This window comes from Dendrobates tinctorius, unplaced genomic scaffold, assembly GCF_039654945.1.
Source record: "Dendrobates tinctorius isolate UK_male_01 unplaced genomic scaffold, ASM3965494v1 ptg000007l, whole genome shotgun sequence".
NCBI lineage: Eukaryota > Metazoa > Chordata > Amphibia > Anura > Dendrobatidae > Dendrobates > Dendrobates tinctorius.
The window spans coordinates 35,545,658-35,565,970 of NW_027361675.1; the positions used below are offsets into that span (position 1 = coordinate 35,545,658).

A 20,313-nucleotide genomic window follows, 5' to 3' on the forward strand; every position below is an offset into this window, starting at 1 on the left:
AGAGCATACATTGTCCCAAAGAGCATTGCCAGTATGTCTCGCTACATCGGCACGATCTCCACAAGAAGAGCCAGTAGCCCCTGACAGAAAGCAATCATATCCAGATCAGTCATTTCTACTTCTTTCCTACATAAATCTCGTCATAGTCTGGAAAACATTCTCCACCTGCAGCATTTTATACAATCAGGTCAACTACACTTTTCTATACTGAATACAAAATATGAAAAATGAAATTCAAGCAAGACATTTCAAGACTCAAGAGAACAGATTGCAGTTTGTGATTTTTAATTCCAGGAAATTAGATGGCAGACAAGTCTCATACAAAAACAAAAACAGGATATTAAAGCTAAGCACAGAAAATAATGAACAACCTTCAACAGTTGACTAAGAGAAAAAAATTCAAACAAAATGGGGAAAGGCTTACAAGACGCATCCTTCACATGTAATCATAATGTTGTGTGAAAGTTTGTAAAATAAATTCAGTGCACACATACATATACAATAACTGAGACACAGAACACAAAGAAAGGACAATATGCAAACCTCACCGTGAATAAAACTAAAGGATGCAGAAAGTACAGTAAGTAATAGAGATGACAGAATTCATAATAATTTGATTTCAATTATTTGAAATACAAAGGTACCATTGAATTTGAATAATTTGAAATTTGATTGGTGAAAGTCATCCAAGCAAATGCTCGCCAGCTTTTCACACATCTCAGAAGATTGTAATAATCACATTAGACTGATATGACCTCAGGCTTTCCGACAATGCTTTAAAACTTTCATATGACATGGCAAAGTGCAGCAAATCAGGAGATACTCTCATAGCCCGTAGAAAAGCCTAGGCAGGGAATACAGCAACAATTCAAGGGTGATTTTAAGGGGAACCTGCTGATACATGCTGCCCAAACTGTCGGAAACAAACATACTTTTAAAAGCTGCCGGGCACCAATTCGCACTTTTGACTAGTCATACCGACGATCTACTGACAGTAACTGACAAACCTTGCCAATCACCATCAGCTTGTGGAAAGAAGCTGCCGGGATCCGCCTGTATGACAAGTCAACCGCACAGCTAGCTCGGCCCTCTGCAGCTATTGAAAATATGTGTTTCTCTGAAACACCACATAGACAAACATATTTGTCTGTCATCAAACAGGCAGTGGCTGATACATGCTGCCCACAGTTTGGGCAGCATGTATTAGCTGACAGGTTCCCTTTAAGATAGTGAGAGGACATAAGCGCTCACAGCTCTCAAAGAGATAGTAAGAGGAAGTCCTAAACCATTGGACAATTTAGTGTAGAAGTCTGCAAATAATACACACAAGTGTGTATATTGCAAACAATTTTTTTAAACCATCCCTGACATGGGTTATTTATTTATATACACAGCGCCGAAGGTGACGCTTTCCCGCAAACAGCAGTATTTATGCAGCGCTGTGATCACTGCCACGATTGAGCATGGGTGACCACTCTATGTGAGTGCTGACATCTTGCCGAGACGCCCACCATCGGTGCTAGCGCCGATCGCGAGAATTTAACCACTGTGATGCCACTGTCAATAGTTACAGTGACATCGCAGGGCTTTGTAGAGGGAGGCAGTTTCCTCTGTGTTCCCACTGGCACAACACAATATGATCTCGTAGTGTCGATAGTCTCCATGGTGACCCCAGGCCCAAAGATAGCTGCGGGGTCACCCAGGAATGTCGGCCAGTCAACTCATGCTTAAGAGCACGAGCTGACACGTCTCCTCCCTGCATGTCAGATGCTGCTCTAATGCTCTGCAATGTAGAAGCATTGCAGAGTATTAGATCAGCGATCTGTCAGTTTGAAATTTATGTCCCATCCTGGGACAATGTAAAAAAGTTTAAAAAAAGTTAAATAAAAACTGTAAAAATTTTTTTTAAAAAAATCAAAAAATAAAAAGGAAAAGAAAAAAAACTGTAAAACTATCCCACTAGTTAACGCCTTCAGTGAACACCGTTAAAAAGTGAATTAAAAATAGGCAAAATCTATCTCTATCTCATGCCTCCGAACAAAAAGTAGAATAAAACAATATCAAAAAGACCAATCCAAATTAAAATGGTATCTCAAACTGTCATCTCGTTGTTGCAACAAATAAGCCACCATACAGCTCTGGAAAAATTAAAGTTACAGCTCTCAGAATAAAGCAATGCCAAAATATTTCTTTCTATAAAATAGTTTTTATTGTGTAAAAGAGCTAAAAAAAAAAACAAATATTGCAGTATAGCTGTAATTGTACTGACCGGAAGAATGAAACTGCCTTATCAATTCTACTACATGCGGAACGACATAAAAGAAAAACCCAAAAAATAATTCCGGAATTTCTGTTTCTTGTTCATTCTGCTTCTCCAAAATCAGAATAGAAAGCGATCAAAAAATGTCATATGCCCAAAAATGGTACCAATAAAAATGTGAACTCGTCCAACAGAAAAAAAGCCCTCACATGGCTAGGTCACCCGAAATATGGAAAAATTATAGCTATCAAAATATGGCGATGCACAATAAAAAGCATTTTTTAGTGTTTGACAAGAGCAAAACAAAAAAAAAAAACTATAAATCTGGTATCACTGTAATCGCACCGACCTGAAGAATAAAGCCACATTATCACTTATTCTACATGGTGAACTGTGGAAAAAAGAACTATTCTTGAAGTGTTGTTGTAAAAAATAAATAAAACTAATTCCTCACCTGCTGTTGATTTTTTCATTCTGCCTCCCAAAGATCGCACTAAGGCTCGACTCAGATTTATCATGTGTACTATGCTGTGCTTACGTCAGGGTTCCCATGTAAATCTCTGAAAACGTGATTCAAACGGAATCCCTGGCAGAAAATCCCTATAATGAGGCAGTGTCTGTCTTTTTAGGTGTGCATAAAAGTGCGGTTGACCATAGTTTTGTGCGTCTCTGAAAAAAAAGGACATCGCTGAACAGAGGACAGACAGAACCCAGAGTAACTCTGCTGCTGCATTAATAATGAATCGATCCCTCGGGGGTCTCACTTACACCCCGCCAAGAGCTCTGGATAAATGTGATCCTAAATATTATGTAAAATGTTCCCTACAAAAGCTTCAAATTAATCCACAAAAAAAGCAAGCCTACACAAATGTCAGTCATCTGTTAATAGAAATATAGAGGGCTTCCATATTACTGGTAGTACACAGGCTCTCTGGAAAAGTGCTGTAGCTCCTTGACCCACAAAAGAAATTCAGCAAATTCTGCACTCCCAAATCAAAATGCCCCTCTCCCTTCTGAGCACCTGTGTCACTAAACTACATTATCGTCCACATGTTTGGCATTTCTGTGACGATGATAGCCCGCCTAATTTATAAGAGCATGTCTTCAGAATTATGTGCTGGGCATTACCATGTACTGGTGACTACCACGTACTGGTTACTAACATGTACGGGCACCACAATGGAAGTTTGCAATTTTCACTCAGCATCATCCACTGCTGCTTGTTTCTGGAAAACATCCATGGAGTCAAAATTGTTACTACACTTGTAGTTAAATTTCCCAAAGGGATATAATTTCCAAAATGGGGTTACTTGAGAAGGGATTCTGCTCTTTTAGCAACTTAGGGGGGTTTGTATATGGTGTCCGCAATCTATTTTAGCAAAATCTGTGCTCCAGGAAGAAAATAGCGCTTCGTCCCTCCTGAGCCTCGCTGTACGGCTAAGCATTACTGTATAGTCACATATGGGGTTATTTCATATTGAGCAGAAATTGTGGGACACATTTTGGTGCCATTTTTACCATTTTCCAGTGTGAAAATGTAAAATCTGGGCATAAAACTATATTTTGGTGGTAAAAATTTAATTATTTTTTCTTCACTCCCCAATGGCATAAAACTCTGTGACACCCATGTGGTGTCAATATGATCACTGCACCTGTAGATGAGTTAATTGACAGCTGTACTTTGTAAAATGAGGTCACTTATGGAAAGTTCTGCTATTCTGAGACCTCAGGAGCTCTACCTATGTGAGATGGCACCCTCAAACCAGTCCACCAAAATCTGAACTTCAATATGGCGCTTCTTCATTTCTGAGCTTTGCACTGTGCCTTAAAAGTAGTTTTTGGCCACATATGGGATACTAGTGTACTCAAGAGAAATTGCACAACAAATTTTGGGTTAAATTTCCCCTGTTAACCTTGTGAAAACAAAAAATTGGGGGCTAAAAAAACATTTTTGTGGGAAAAAGTTTTTATTTTGTTTTACTTTTATCACTCATTATCAACTTTTGTGAAGCACCTGGGTGTTAAAGTTGCTAACCATACATCTAGATAAATTCCTTGAGGGGTCTAGTTTACCAAATGGAGTCACCTGTGGAAGGTTTCCACTGTTTATGCCCATTAGGGGCTCTCCAAACGTGCTATGACACCTGCAGAACATTCCATCAAAATCTGCGTTACAAAACATCACTGCTTCTATTTTGAGCTCTCCCGTGCGCCCAAATAATAGTCCCCTCTCCACACACACATTTATCCATTTTAAAGTCCATTTTTTCCTGTTACCATTTTAAAAATAAAAACTTTGTGGGGGAAATGCTTTTTTTTTTTTCACGGCTCAACGTTAAAAACTGAAGCATCTGGGGGTTCAAGGTACTCACCACACATCTAGATAAGTTCCTTCAGGGGTCTAATTTCTAAAATGCGGTCAGTTGTAGGGGGCTTCCACTCTTTAGGCACATCAAGGGCTCTCTAAGTGTGACATGACAGTCACAGACCATTCCATTAAAGTCTGACTTCCAAAACGACACTCCTTCCTTTCCGAGCCTTGCCATGCACCAAACAGTAGTTTTCTCCCACAAATGGGTTGCCAGTTTACTCAGGAAAAATTGCACAACACATTTTGTGGTCCATTTTCTCCTGCTAACCTTGCAAAAATAAACAATTTGCGTCTAAAAGAACATTTTTGCGGGAAAAAATGTATTTTTTTTATTTTCATGGCTCAACAAACTTCTGTGAACCACCTGAAGGTTCAAGATGCTCACCACACATCTAAATAAGGCCTGAGGGGTATAGTTTCCAAAATGTAGTAATTTGTGGGGCACGTCAGAGGCTCTCCAAACGCGACATGGCGTTCGCTAAGGATTCCAGCATTTTGCAATTAAAAAGTCAAATGGCGCTCTTACCCTTCTGAGCTCTGCCGTGCACCAAAACAGTAGTTTTCCCACACATATGGGGTATCCGCATACTCAGGAGAAATTGGACAACAAATTGTATGGTGTAATTTCCCCTGCTACCCTTGTGAAACTGCAAAATTTGATGAGTAAAACACATTTTTGTGCGAAAAATGTAATTTTTTTATTTTCACTGCTCAACATTATAAACTTTTATGAAGCACCTTGGGGTTCATGGTGCTCACTACACATCTAGATCAGTTCCCTGATGGGTCTAGTTTCCAAAATGGTGTCACATGAGTGGTTTCCACTGTTAAGGCACATCAGGGGCTCTCCAAATGCGACATGGCATCTGCTAATAATTCTAGCAAATTTTACATTCAAGAAGTCAAATGGAGCTCCTTCCCTTCTGAGCTCTGCCATGTGCTCAAACAGTGGTTTATACCCACATATGGGGTATCGGCGTACATAGGAGAAATTTCACAACAAATTTTGGGGTCCATTTTGTCTTGTTACCTTTGCAAAAATAAAAAAATTGGGACTAAAGCATAGTTTTTGTGAAAAAAAAGATAAATGTTAATTTTTCCTTTCACATTCCATTAATTCCTGTGAAGCATCTGAAGGGTTAATAAACTTCTTGAATGTGGTTTTAAGCATCTTGGGGGTGCAGTTGTTAGAACATTGTCACTTTTGTGTATTTTCTGTCATGTAGGCCCCTTAAAGTCACTTCTAATGTGATGTGGTCCCTAAAACAAATGGCTTTGTAAATTTTGGTGGAAAAATTTGAAATAGCTGGTAAACTTTTAACCCTTATAATTTCCTGACAAAAAAATTATATTACAAAAATTGTGCTGATTTAAATGAGGCATGTGCAACATGTTATTTATTAACTATTTTGCATGACATAACTCTTTGATTTAATTGCATAAAAAATTAAAAGTTTGAAAATCAAAATCAGTGGGATCAGTTGAAGAGTTCCAGAGTTATTTGCACATAAAGTGACACTAGTTAAAATTATAAAATTTGGCCTGGTCAGAAAGGTAAAAACAGGCTTGGGGTGAAGGGGTTAACCAGCCAAATTTTACATCTATAAAAGCCCCACTGATACAGCAATTCAGCGCCTGTTGCAGATGCTGGATTTTTTATATATGTACCTTTGTAGCATTTCTTATTTTGTCAATTCTGGGAAGGGGATTGAATTTTATTGAGAAATAGAAAAAAGTAGACATTTAACTCATTCACCACCTTGCGATTTTCCTTCTTTTGTGCTTTCATTTTTTTATTCCCGTTCTTCCCAGAGCCATATCTTTATTTATTTTAAAATCAAGAAAACCGTACGAGGGTTTGTGTTTTGCGGGACAAATTGTACTTTTTAATGACACCATTCATTTTACAATATAGCATACTGGAAAATGTGATAAAATTCCAACTGCGGTGTAATTGCAAAAAAAAGTGGAATTCCACAATTGTTTTTTGGTTTTTAATTTACCATGTTCATTAATTGCTAAAGCTGACCTGGCAAAATGATTCCCCAGGTCAGCATGAGTATGTAGATACCAAACATGTATAGGTCCTTTTTTTTATTTAGGTGGTGAAAAAAAATCTGAAATTTGTAAGAACAAAAATGCTTATGTCACCATTTTCAGTGACCTGTTATGTCTCCATTTTTCGTAATCTTGGGCTGGGTGAGGGCTTATTCTTTGCACCCAGGGCTGTCAATTTTATTTACATAATTTTGAGGTAGATATGTTCTGATCGTCCATTATCGCATTTTATTGCAATGTTGTGGCGACCAAAGTACCGTAATTCTGGCATTTCCATTTCCAGTCTCACACAGCCAAACCAGATCTCACACTTTGCACTGATGAGGAACAGTATCCTGAACCACAGTGTCTGCAAATTGAGATTCTGGCTTGGCTTTTATCCCAAGTCATGTAACAAGGCTCGTTAAAGGGTCGATATTGACTTTTAGGATTGCTACTTCCAATAGGTGGCACTAGAGTTCTAGTCCTTTCCTCCCTGAAGGGACAATTTGCATATCTCCCAGAGGAGCATTGCAGCTTAAAAGTCTCCTTATCTCATGCTCTCCGCAAGGAGAAACGTTACCCCTTACTTATATGCCAAGCATTTCTTATTACAATACTTTTGTCAAGGGTTGAACAATGTTAGTTACTACCAGTTACCACCCTTGTCATTGGTTAGGTCAACTAGACATTTCCAAAGGTTGGATACAGTCCAGGAAGACCTCAGAGTGTTACACATGTTTTTTAAGACAATTGGAGTACATGCAATTTTTGGCTAATTTATTCTCTATAAATCAAATTGTTGTCGAGCCTGCCAAATGAAAATTTCAAAAGATTCAACCATTTCTAGAAAGCACACAAGTTCAACTAACAAAAAAAGTTCTGAAAGAAGGAATGCCCATGTATAAAAAGTATGTATACTCACTGAACCCCCTTATGAATGACTAAAGCACAGACTGCTCTGGTTGTTTCCAGCGGGATGGAAAGTGGTAAAGTTCTTTGGTCACCTACCCATGGAGGACTATGATATGGTGCTGTGACACAACTTCCTTTCTTGTCGGAAGCCGCCATAGTGGCCCATGCTTTAGCCTTAAGGTATAGATTGAGTAAACTTTTTTTTTTATTTTTTAAACGATCAATTCAATCTGGAAAATAAAATTGTGGATACATTTTCGATATTTATCCAACTGTCAGATTAAGCTTGACAATGCAAATCTATGGGTCTGTGCTCTTAAGAAATTACACAGCTCTCAGATGTCATCCAAGTGCTGTTTGGTTTTTCATAGCCTGCTAGATAGGAGAAGATAGAGAACCTTGGTTTTTTTTTTTCATCTGAGAAAAACTGCAGAAGCTCAGACCAAACTTGGATGAAACTCGAATGACACTGTGATGAAAATCTGATGAAACTGAACAAAGTCACAGAGAAAACTAGGTATTCTTGTACGTGATAAAAATGGCCATGTAAATGAGCCCTTATAGATAGGAATATGTTCCCCCAATACCTTCCCTGAGTTGCTTTTATTCGCTACTGAAGGGGGAGGGGGTTCATATATTAAAATAACTTCCACTGTTTAAAGGTTGTTTAACACTACAACAAATTTAGGAAACGATAATCTATAACTATAAGGAATAATCTACTCTAAGATGGTTACATCTATCGTCACCATTTCATAATAATATATAGCGCAGATATGTTCCGTAGCAATCTATGAGGAAATAGGGGGGACACGAAAGGTAAATGGTAAAATGTGCTTATATTGTACGATACAACCATAATATAATATATATTATTCACATCACGCTGCATGAACCGGTCACCAGCCGGTAGCTGTACAGTACAGCTACAGAGTGCCATTACCTGCATGGAGAGTGTGTGAACAGATGCGAAGATCCCATTCGGAGGAAAATTTTGGAAGGGCAAAACAAGAATAGTTACATAAGTGAGTTGAGGCAACAGGCCAGTATAAAGGGGAGGGGTTTTAGAACACGCTTAAAACTGTAGTTATTGGGAATTAATCGAATTGTCAAGTAAATTATCAGGCATATTGTAGTAAGATACATTTTTAATACTAAATGCTTGCATTTTTTTGGTCTTGTGTTATCTTTCTGTGCATAAATTCACACAGAAATAAAATAAGGGAAGTAACTCTAAATTTTAGTTTTTGCTTCTTATGCCTTATGGATAAAACCCATGTACAATACTTATGAAAAAAAATCCCCGTCTGAATTATTTTACAGTTATGGGCGCCATCTAGTGTCCATTTAATAAATTACATAATAAAGAAAAGTGGATAAGCATTTTATATTATCTTAGACTCAAGAAAAAAAAACAGAATTGTCATGAAATACACTATTAATACTTTATCATTCAAATGCTATTTTAATGTCTAATAATTCCCATCTTCAGATGAGACTTTTTCTACACTGAAGAATCTGAAATGGAAAGAGAATTTTTATCACAACATTACCATACATACAGTGGGGAAAAATAGGTATTTGATACACTGCCAATTTTTCAAGGTTGCCCATCTACAAAGAATGGTCAGTTGGTCATTGGCGGACATCAAATGGGCCTAGACATGTGCTGGTGTGAGCAGGGGGACCTTGTGTGCCTTGCAGGATTTTAATCCATGACAGTGTAGTTTGTTACTAACGGTAATGTTTGAGACTGTGGTCTCAGCTCTCTTCAGGTCATTGACCAGCTCCTCCAGTGTAGTTCTGGGCTGATTCCTGACATTTCTCAGAATCATCCTTATCCCACGAGGCGATATCTTGCATGGAGACTCAGACCGAGGAAGACTGGCAGTCTACTTGTCCTTCTTCCATGGTCTATAATTTTGTACTTGGTGTCCTTAGACAGCTCTTTGGTCTTGACCATGGTGAAGAGGTTGAAGTGTGATTGATTGAGTGTGTGGACAGGTGTCTTTAATACAGGTAATGAGTTAAAACAGGCACAATTAATACAGATGAGTGCAGAGTAGGAGGGCATAATAAAGAAAAACTAACAGGTCTGAGTGTCAAAATTCTTGCTGGTTGGTAGGTGACAAATACTTTCATGCAATAAAATGAAATTTAATTATTTAAAAATCATACAATGTGATTTGTTTTTTTATTTTTAGATTCTGTCTCTCACAGTTGAAGATTACTTATGATAAAAATTATAGACCTCTCCATTCTTCGCAAAATCGGCAGTTTATCAAATACTTATTTTCCCCCTGTATGCATGGATGACTATAGGCTGCATTGACCCCTAATTTAGTAAACATTTTAAAGCAGAACAAACTGTCCATAGGACAGTAATTAACAACAGTTCTACTGAGGGTGAGATACATGTGCAGATTTGAATTTGGAAATGGACCCCTAACCTCTTAGGCCCTTGTGCATCAATGGTATGTCAACTCCTGATTCTGTCCCTCATAGGGTTAGATACTGGGGATCACAGTTAAAATCTATTCTGGCTTTGCCTTTTTCACCAAGAGGCAACTTGTATCTTACCACAATAGTTACTCACTAAAGCCTACTGTACTTCACAGTCCCTCAGTAACTGGAGCTCATTTTGTTTCCAAGTATCTCTCCGGACTCCTCCATACAGAGGATCGCTCGCTCTGCCAAGCTCTCCTGTGATTTCTACTAGACTAGACAGCTACTGCCAGTCTCCACTGGCAGCGTTTTATCTCTTTGAGAACATAAAGATGGACTATCTGAAATTGGGATGGAGTCATGAGGCCTCCATATACATTAGACTGTCGACCAAGCCCACTGATTGGCGGGTTCGGCTGACATTCGGCTAATGTGTATGAGGGCCTTTAAATATAACAAGGACTAGTGGTGGTCCTGCTGTGTTTTGCTGAAAGGTTTCCTGAGGATAGCTGGATTCAGAATCAATACACAGTATGCTCCAGCTAATGCTTTATATCAGAACAAATTTGTCATCAGAAGCACTGTTTTCAGCCCTGATATCAAATACAGGACAATTAGTGAACCTAACTGAAGCCTGAATTTCTGTATGTTCATATGAGAGTTGTGCTATACAGAATGGAAGCTTCTAGTAAAGAATATCTCTGTATATATGGATTCCCATGAAACATACTTTGACTTTTTTTGTCAGGTTTGTTAGGTATACAACAGTTTAGGAGAAATTACATGTAGGAAGATAGAGATGCAGAAGAGGATTCATGCACTTACAGTGAGTGAAATAAGTATTAAACATGTAACCAATTTTCTAAGTAAATATATTTCTGAAGGTGCTATTGACATGAAATTCTCACCAGATATCTCTAAGAACCCATCCAATCCACGCAGGCAAAGAAATGAAACCATAGATGTCCATAAATTAAGTTTTGTGTAATAATGAGAATTGAGACAGGGAAAAAGTAATGAACACATGAAGAAAGAGAGGTGCAAAAAAACCATGGAAGGTCATGACGCCAGCTGAAATCTATAGGTAATTAGAAAGCAATCCTACCACTTAGTCAAAATAACATCAGCTGGTTCAAATGAAGACCTATAAAAAGATGTCTCATTACCAAGGTGCCACAAAAGAAACATCTCATGATGGATAAAACCACTGAGCTGTCTCAAGACCATCACAACCTTATTTTTACAAAACATACTGATGGCATTGGTAACTGCAGAATTTCTAAACTTCTGAAGGATCCAGTGAGCACTGTTGAGGCCATATTTTAGAATTGGAAAAAACAATGTCACCATAAACCGGCCATGACCAGGTGCTCCCCTCAAGATATCAGACAGATGAGTGAACAGTATTATTAGAAAGGATGTCCAAGAGCCAAGGACCACCTGTGGAACACTACATGAAGACCTGGTATCAGCAGGTAGAATTGTTTCAAAGAAAACTATAAGTAATGCCCTTAACCTCCATGGCCTGTATGCAAGCTCACCACGCAAGACTCTACAAAAAGCATGACTAAGAGCATTTAAAATTTGCTCAATGACAGATAAGCCTGTGAAATACTGGGAAAGTATGTTGTGGTCAGATGAGACCAAAATTGGACACATTGGATGCTATAATTCACACCATATTTGAAGGCCAAAAGGCTCTGTGTATCATCCCAAAACACCATACAAACAGTGAAGTTTGGAGATGGAAACATCATGGTGTGGGGCTGCTTTTTAGCATATGGCACTGGCATACTTCATATGATTGAAGGAAGGATGACAAATGTACAGAGACATTCTTGATAAAAATCTAAAGCTCCGAGTTCATAGAAGGAGCCCATGGAAGCTTCAGGATTTGAAGTGTGTGGAAGAACAGGCCAAATCACACCTGATCAAAGCATTCGAATAGTTACTCCGTACAGGAGGTGTTTTGAAGCTGTCATCACCAACAAAGGCTTTTGCATGAAGTATTGAAAAAATTTCAGTAAGCGAGTTCAATGTTAAGAAATACATTTACTTAGAAAATTAGTGACGTGTTCAATTTCATCTGCTGTAAATGGAATACAGTTGAGTGTGTGACATTAACATTTAGAAGCTTTTATTATGTAGCGTAATGCAACATTGTAATGTATTTCTATGTCACATTCTCACATATTTACTTGCTGTGAAATAATACAAATAGTCATTGTTGCCCTGACCATATGGATAGGAAACTGGTGCACAACTTGTTTAATATATCAGCGCTCTCCCTTGTAATGAGTCCAGAACCCCTATCAGGCTCTGTTTCCACTAGTGTTATGACTTATTTAAACCATAAGAGTTATGCTGGATCCAATCTCAAATGGATACTTGAAAATTCACTTCAATGGTGTCCATCAGGATTTGTGTATTTTTGACTGTATAAAGAGTGGTGTGGACTAACTATTCTTCCATCAAGAGCCATAAAGTGAAAACTTGTGTCCAGTGTGCACTAAGCCTTAGCTGATAAGGATCAAGTCAGATTTTCATCCTTTGGTGGTTATAAGAAAAATAATGAAAATGACAAAGAACTAAATAAGAACGGCCCTGATTTATTAAGAAATTTTCATTAGTTAATTGGCAAAAAAATTGCAAATTTTTCTGCAACTTTGAGCAATTTTCAGACTTTTGTCATTTTTTTGCTAACTTTTAAAAAGTGAGCGCAGCTTAGTCGGAAAAAGTCATGGCCAAGTACGGCCAAACAAAAAAAAGTGTTGTAACTTGCAAAAGAAATATACTTCTATCATCTAAGACACTGAATATAGTCCTTGAGTGGCGCTTTCTAATGAATTTGTTCCATCTTACTCCAGCGCAATCTACGTCAACACTGGCGACCAAAATGCTAGACTTGATGAATCGGGGCCACTGTATATTAATACTAAATCAAGGCTACTTTAAAAATATATAAAAGATTAAAAAAAAATGCAACATCTGGGTCTGAAATCACCGGTAGAAATGTCAGTGGAATATGTTTCTAAGAAAGTTCCAATCAGACAGAAGCTCCTGCTGCATTACCAAACAAAGACATAAAAATAAACCAGAACTGGGAAAGGTGCTGCAGTGACTACATCAGGCAGAGCGATTTCTTTGTAGAATAAAGACATCTTTACTTTCTCCTTTATTGGATTGACCTTCATTTCCAGCTGGGATAACATTTTACATACTTCAGTGCACAAGTTCAATAAATAAACTTATGAACTTGAGAGATAATGCACAACTGATGCACTCTCGCCATATAGTTACCATGGTATATTAATGTGCATTCAGCACTGACAGTCTACTTGAAGAAGAACGTCTCCATGTGCAAAGCCTCCTGAGATTACATTTTAATGGACTACTAACAGGTTCTAATGACAGAAAGTTAATCATTATGGAGCTTTAACAATTGCATAGACTCATTACACTAAGTATAAATCATTTTAACCTGCACCTGTTGTGGAACGATACAAGAACATATAGTCCATTACCATAGTCTAGGAGGCGTAGGTCTACCCAAGGCACCATGCCAAAATGTATGCATTTATTAATAGTCACTAAAGATCTTGCTATTATGGACAAAAATGGTGTTGTACAAGAGTCATGCACTTAGTTTGTTAACCCAGCAGAGTTTGGAAAGGCTTTATATTTCAATGCATAAACCAAATTTATTTTTTACAAAAAATTACACTGGAGCAAGCAAGAGAACAAATGCTTCCCACACAGAACAGGATATATAAAGACCAGCATCATAGATTCTATTCTGGCTGGACGGACATCTGCAGTTAATTCTACCTTAAAGGGAATCTATCACCATATTTTTGCTATGCAATCTGAGAGCAGTATGATGTAGGATCAGAGACCCTGATTCTAGTGATGCATCACCTAGTGGTCCGCATGCTGTCATTTTGATACAATCCCTGCAGATCTAGCAGTGCTCTGAATGCTGAGCTCTATATAGCCCCGCCCACATACGATTGGCACTGTGTAAACTGTACATGGCAGAAAGCTACTAAACAGTAGTGAGGGTGGGGTTACACAGAGCAGAAGGACTTCTTGGAATGAGACAACTAGTCAAGTCATGATAATCTGTTGATAAAAAAATTGAAACTACAACAAACAGCCCTGTGAGTGAAAAATCACTACCTCATGCTGCTCTCAGATTACATAACAAAACATGTTGACAGATTCCCTTTCAGAGACTTAAGGCCCCGTCACACTAAACGATGCACCAGCGATCCCGACAATGATACAACCTTGTCCGGATCGCTGGTGCCTTGCGACATGATCGCTGGTGACCTATCAAACAGGCAGACTCACCAGCGATCTGGACCAGCGAGGATGCTGGTATCCAAGGTAAATATCGGGTAACTAAGTGAGTGCATCACTTAGTTACCCGCTGTGTACCATAGATACCTGTGTGATGGCGCTGGTATCTAAGGTACACAGCGGGTAACTAAGCGCGTGCATCACTTAGTTACCCGCTGTGTACCTTGGTTATCAGCTCCCTGCACGATCATGCAGGTATCTAAGATACACAGCGGGTAACTAAGTGACGGCGCTCACTTAGTTACCCGATATTTACCTTAAATACCAGCTCCCAGCGTCTGCTTACAGCGCTGGGAGCTCGCTGATCGTTGCTCTCCCGCTGCCACACGCAGCGATGCATGCAGGCCAGCGGGAGACCAACGATCAAAAAACAGCCCAGGACAATCGTGCACGATCAGCGATACTTGCCGGGGGGGGGGGGGGGGGCGGTCGCTGATGCGTGCCACACACAGTGATATCACTGGTGAGATCGCAGATGCGTCACAAAATCAGCGATCTCACTAGCGATCTCGCTGTGTGTGACAGGGCCTTTACAGGCAATGCTCTACAGAAAATAAGTATGCAAATTAGCCCTCTCACAGATAGAAAGATGCAATCTGGCAATGCTCATATAGAGAATTGCCTGTAATACTCCATACTGAGTTGGCCTCTTTATGGAGAACCAGTATTTCCCCTATGGAACAGAATATGCAGAGACCAGTTCTGTAGATGTTATTCTGGTCATACAGGTATGTGACCGCTGCAGTCAGTTACTGTCTGCAGCAGTGATCAGTTGTTCACCACTATGGCGAATGATTCAGTGATCAGCACTGGAAGAGGAAGCTCAGAGACCAGCAAGGACAGTGCTTTGAATCAGCAGAGAGATTGGTAGTTCAAAAAAAGTTTTTGTTTTTTTTTCTATTATTATCATATTCAGACCATGGTAGGCAATATTTTAGGAAAAAGACACCTTTAAAATTATAAATGACTATGAACAGAACTCTCATGAATCTTGCACCTTCCATGCCACCCACATATCACATGCTAACGTTCCACAAAATATGATAGTGCTACATAAATGACTAATAAAAATGGATAAAATTTACGGCCTTATTAGTAACCTATTTCATTCCAATTTTGAAATCTAAGTTAGTAAGTGATGCAGAGGTCATTAGTGGCAGGAGACAATAGTGAATGAAATACGCAGTGTGTTCTGCCGCTTGGCTTCCAGTGTAAGGGCCCTTTCTGGCAGACAGGAAGCAAGCATGCTGCACGCCACACACATATAAATAGAACATCATTCCTAAACTCGTTCTCAAAGACATAGGATTCCATTTGTTTAGTAAATATTCCCATGGGATGTAAGCTTGTTTTACCCGTCTTTCCTGTTAAGTAGAAGTGTTTATCCAATGCCTTCAATTAAATCAGTGATTAAGAATTAAAAAGGCTTAGGGTTATGCCTTGCAAAGAACATCATTAGTGTATAACAGAAAGTAACTTCTCCATTAGAAAGGCCTTACAGCATGCTCAACATTTCTGGAAGCAGTTATATTGTAATCACTATATATTATGCTTGCATAACTTGATAAGGAGTTTTAATATTCACTTTCAAATATTAATGTCAAAAACAATTTGCTATTCTTCTTCATAGGGTTGCCTGCTTGACAAGGCTTCTCAAAAATGTGATTTTGAGATTATACCTAGGGGTATTCACCAATTACATTGCTGTGAGCATGCATCGGTTGTCAATTCTGATTTATGCTCAGTAGATTCTTGTCACTGTGCAATATGCACAGTGACAGTTCGCAATATGCTAGTGACAGTGCACTTGCTCGCCATCTCTGATCAGAAGGAGCCGGCAAGAGAGCGCACTGTCAGTGCGTGCTGTAAGAAGAATACCTGGTGTGCAGAGACCAGCACAGACCCCAGAAGTGATGTGACTGCAGCCTCTTCCCCAAAACTACTTGTCTGACTATCCCACCATGCAATGAGATTCTCAAATGAAGAGTCATGAAAGAAGTAAAAAAAAAAAAATAAAGCAGTTAGTGTAGTGAGGGAACAATAGGGAATTTTTAATTAAAGTATATTAGAAAAGAGTTTAGATTATGACAGTAAATAGATAGGCGTTTAGGAGTAAAATTAATTTTTATTCCGGGCCACCATTTTAACCCCTTTCCTACATTAGACATTCTATTCCGGTCATGTGACCTGGGACCTAAGTCCCAAGGACGGAATAGTACATCTAGCGCGATCAGCTGCGCTCACGGGGGTAGCGCAGCTGATCGCGGCCAGGTGTCAGCCGATTATCACAGCTGACACCTGGAACTATGTGTCAGGGGCGGTCACGGACCGCCCCCGACACGTTAACCCCTGGCACACTGCGATCAAACACGATCGCAGTGTACCTGGGGTTTAGGGAAGCATCGGGAGGGAGGGGGCTCCTTCCATGCTTCCCTGAGACCCCCACAGCAGCGCGATGTGCAGCGCTGCTGCGGGGGTCTCCTTCCCTGCAGGTCCCCAAATCCAAAATGGTGGCGGGACCTTCGGGGGCCTGCAGGGAGGCGGCTTCCTCATGCCTGCAAAACGCCGGCATGAGGAAGCCTGCTGCACTGCCTGTGATGTGACAGATCAGCGATCTGTCACATGACAGTTATGTCCCCCCTGGGACATTGCAATAAAGTTAAAAAAAAAAAGTGTAAAAATAATTTATAAAAAAATTGCTAAATAAATTTAAAAAGAAAAAAATTCCCTAATAAATTCATTTTTTGAAAATAAAAACAAAACAATAAAAGTACACATATTTGGTATCGCAGAGTCTGTAACGACCCGCCCTATAAAACTGTCCCATTAGTTAACCCCTTCATTGAACCCCTTAAAAAATAAAAATAAAAAATGAAGCAAAAAATAAAGCTTTATCATCATACCGCCAAACAAAAAGTGCAATAACGCGCGATCAAAAAGACGGATATAAATAACCATGGTACCGCTGAAAACGAGCTACCACACAGCGTCATCAGCGAAAAAATAAAAAAGTTATAGCTCGCAGAATAAAGCGATGCAAAAATAATTATTTTTTAAATAAAATTGTTTTCACTGCATAAAAGCGCCAAAACATAAAAACAACATAAATGAGGTATCGCTGTAACCGTACTGACCCGAAGAATAAAAGCGCTTTATCAATTTTACCGCACGCGGAACGGTGTAAACGCACCCCCCAAAAAGAAATTCATGAAACGCTGTTTTTGTTCATTCTGAGTCCCAAAAATCGGAATAAAAAGCGATCAAAAAATGTCACGTGCCCGAAAATGGTACCAATAAAAATGTCAACTCGTCCCACAAAAAATAAGACCTCACATGACTCGGTGGGTCAAAATATGGAAAAATTATAGCTCTCAGTATGTGGTGATGCAAAACTATTTTTACAATAAAAAGCGTCTTTTAGCGTATGACAGCTGCCAAACATAAAAACCCGCCATAAATAGTAAATCAAACCCCCCGTTATCACCCCCTTAGTTAGGGAAAAATAAGAAAATTTAAAAAAATGTATTTATTTCCATTTTCCCATTAGGGCTAGGGTTAGGGCTAGGGTTAGGGGTGTGTTGGGGTTAGGGTTGGAGTTAGAATTGGGGGGGGTTTCCACTGTTTTGGCAGATCAGGGGCTTTCCAAATGCGACATAGCATCCGATCTCAATTCCAGCCTAAAAAGTCAAATGGCGCTGCTTCCCTTCCAAGCTCTGCCATGCGCCCAAATAGTGGTTTACCCCCACATATGGGGTATCAGCGTACTCAGGACAACTTGCACTATAACTTTTGGGGTCCTGTTACTCTTGGGAAAAAAACAATTGGGGGTGAAAAGATCATTTTTGTGGAAAAAATGATGTTTTAATTGTACGGCTGTACGTTATAAATCTTCTGTGAAGCCCTTGGGGGTTCAAAGTGCTCACCACATATCTAGATAAGTTCCTTGGGCGTGTAGTTTCCAAAATGGGGTCACTTGTGGGGGGGTTTCCACTGTTTAGGTACATTAGGGGCTCTCCAAACTTGACATAGCATCCGATCTGAATTCCAGCCAATTTTGCAGTGAAAAAGACAAACGGCGCTCCTTCCCTTCCGAGCTCTGCCATGCGCCCAAACAGTGGTTCCCACACATATCAGGTATAAGTGTACTCAGGAAAAATTGCACAATAACTTTTCCAGTCCAATTTCTCCTGTTACCCTTGGTAAAATAAAAAAATTGAACCTGAAGTAATTTTTTTTGTGAAAAAAAGTTAAATGTTCATTTTTTTTCAAGCATTCAAAAAATTCCTGTGAAGCACCTGAAGGGTTAATACACTTCTTGAATGTGGTTTTGAGCACCTTGAGGGGTGCAGTTTTTAGAATGGTGTCACTTTTGGGTATTTTCTATCATATAGACCCCTCAAAGTGACTTGAAATGTGATTTTGACCCTAAAAATAAAATGGTGTTGGTGTTGCCCTTATAACTTCCTAACAAAAAAAAATTGCTTCCAAAATTGTGCTGATGTAAAGTAAGCATGTGGGAAATGTTATTTATTAACTATTTTGTGTCACATAACTCTCTGGATAAAGGGAATAAAAATTCAAAGTTTGAAAATTGCAAAATTTTCAAAATTTTCGCCATATTTCCGCTTTTTTCATAAATAAACACAAGTTATAGCGAAGAAATTTTACCACTAAAGTGAAGTAAAATATGTCAAGAGAAAACAATCTCAAAATCGCATAGATCTGTTGAAGCGTTCCAGAGTTATTACCTCATAAAGGGACAGTGCTCAGAATTGTAAAAATTGGCCCGGGAGTTAACGTGCAAACCACCCTTGGTGGTAAAGGGGTTAATTAATTTGGCGGATCTTACTCCAGTGGTCTCTTTATCAAGACAGCTAATCTTGATAAATTGAAACCATAGTATATTAATATTAATTACGGTAAGTCTTCTTTAAGAATATTAAAAATTAAAAAAGGCTTAAGGTTAGGCCTGCTTCACACATCAGTTTTTTGTGTCAGTTAAAATCCGCTAAAATGGCGGAAATCGGAACCATTCCTGTACTGACCTCAATGTTTGCCACCGGACCGTTGTTTTAAAGGATCTGGCGAAGGAAGAATTTTAAAGGAACCGCAGCCCGGAGGAGAGGGAGAGAGAGAGAGATTTTATGCAGCCGCCAGAAATGATTTTGGGGTTAAAATTCCGGCAAAACCACTTCTTCTGGGCATGCGCAATTGAAAATGCGGATCCGGCAGTGAAAAAAAAACATTTCATTGTCAGTCCTATCCGCTCGGCGGACGCAAAAATGTTGGTGGATCCGTAAAAAAAACGGATCAAACAGATGCCCATCCATCAAGATCCGCAAAAAAAAAATTGGAAAATTGTACAAAGATAAATAACGTTTCACTTTTCCATTGATCGCGCTGTGTGAAGGCTTGTTTTTTTGCATGGTGATATGACATTTATATAAATACTATTAAAGGGTGGATTACACCTTGGGACATTGACTGACAGCCTGCTTTGTAGCCTGTGTGTGCAGAGCAGGCTGTCAGTCAAGGTGTTGGAAGGTCATTACAGCCGCCATTCACATTTTAGTGAGCAGTAACTAGAACCGCTCCGTGTACGCTCCTAGACTTAAATATGTAGGATTTTACTGCCTATTTACCTGCAGATTACCACTAGATCTGCCGGTAAATAGCATTTCCATACTGACAGGTTCCCTATAAAAGCACTTTTCATGCAGTTTTCAATTGTGGAAGTTTGTGTATTTTGAACTCCAATGAATGCAGGTAGCCACTGGTCATTGGTGCACTGAATACATGGCTTCATCCATGTTCAAGATACACGTTTGTCCAACAAAACAGCAAAAATAGCAAAAAGTATATATAGCAAGGATTTCTAACGCTTTATCACCTACATAAATTAAATGACACCTTACCTAAGATA

The 20,313-nt window shown here is 39.1% G+C and overlaps 1 protein-coding gene across 7 annotated transcripts in view; it reads right to left on the reverse strand.

The window, feature by feature from the left end:
• The window catches only part of BCAS3 (BCAS3 microtubule associated cell migration factor), a 1,710,065-nt gene that overhangs the window by 1,421,194 nt on the left and 268,558 nt on the right, over positions 1–20,313 (reverse strand). The gene's annotated exons all lie outside the window — the stretch shown is intronic.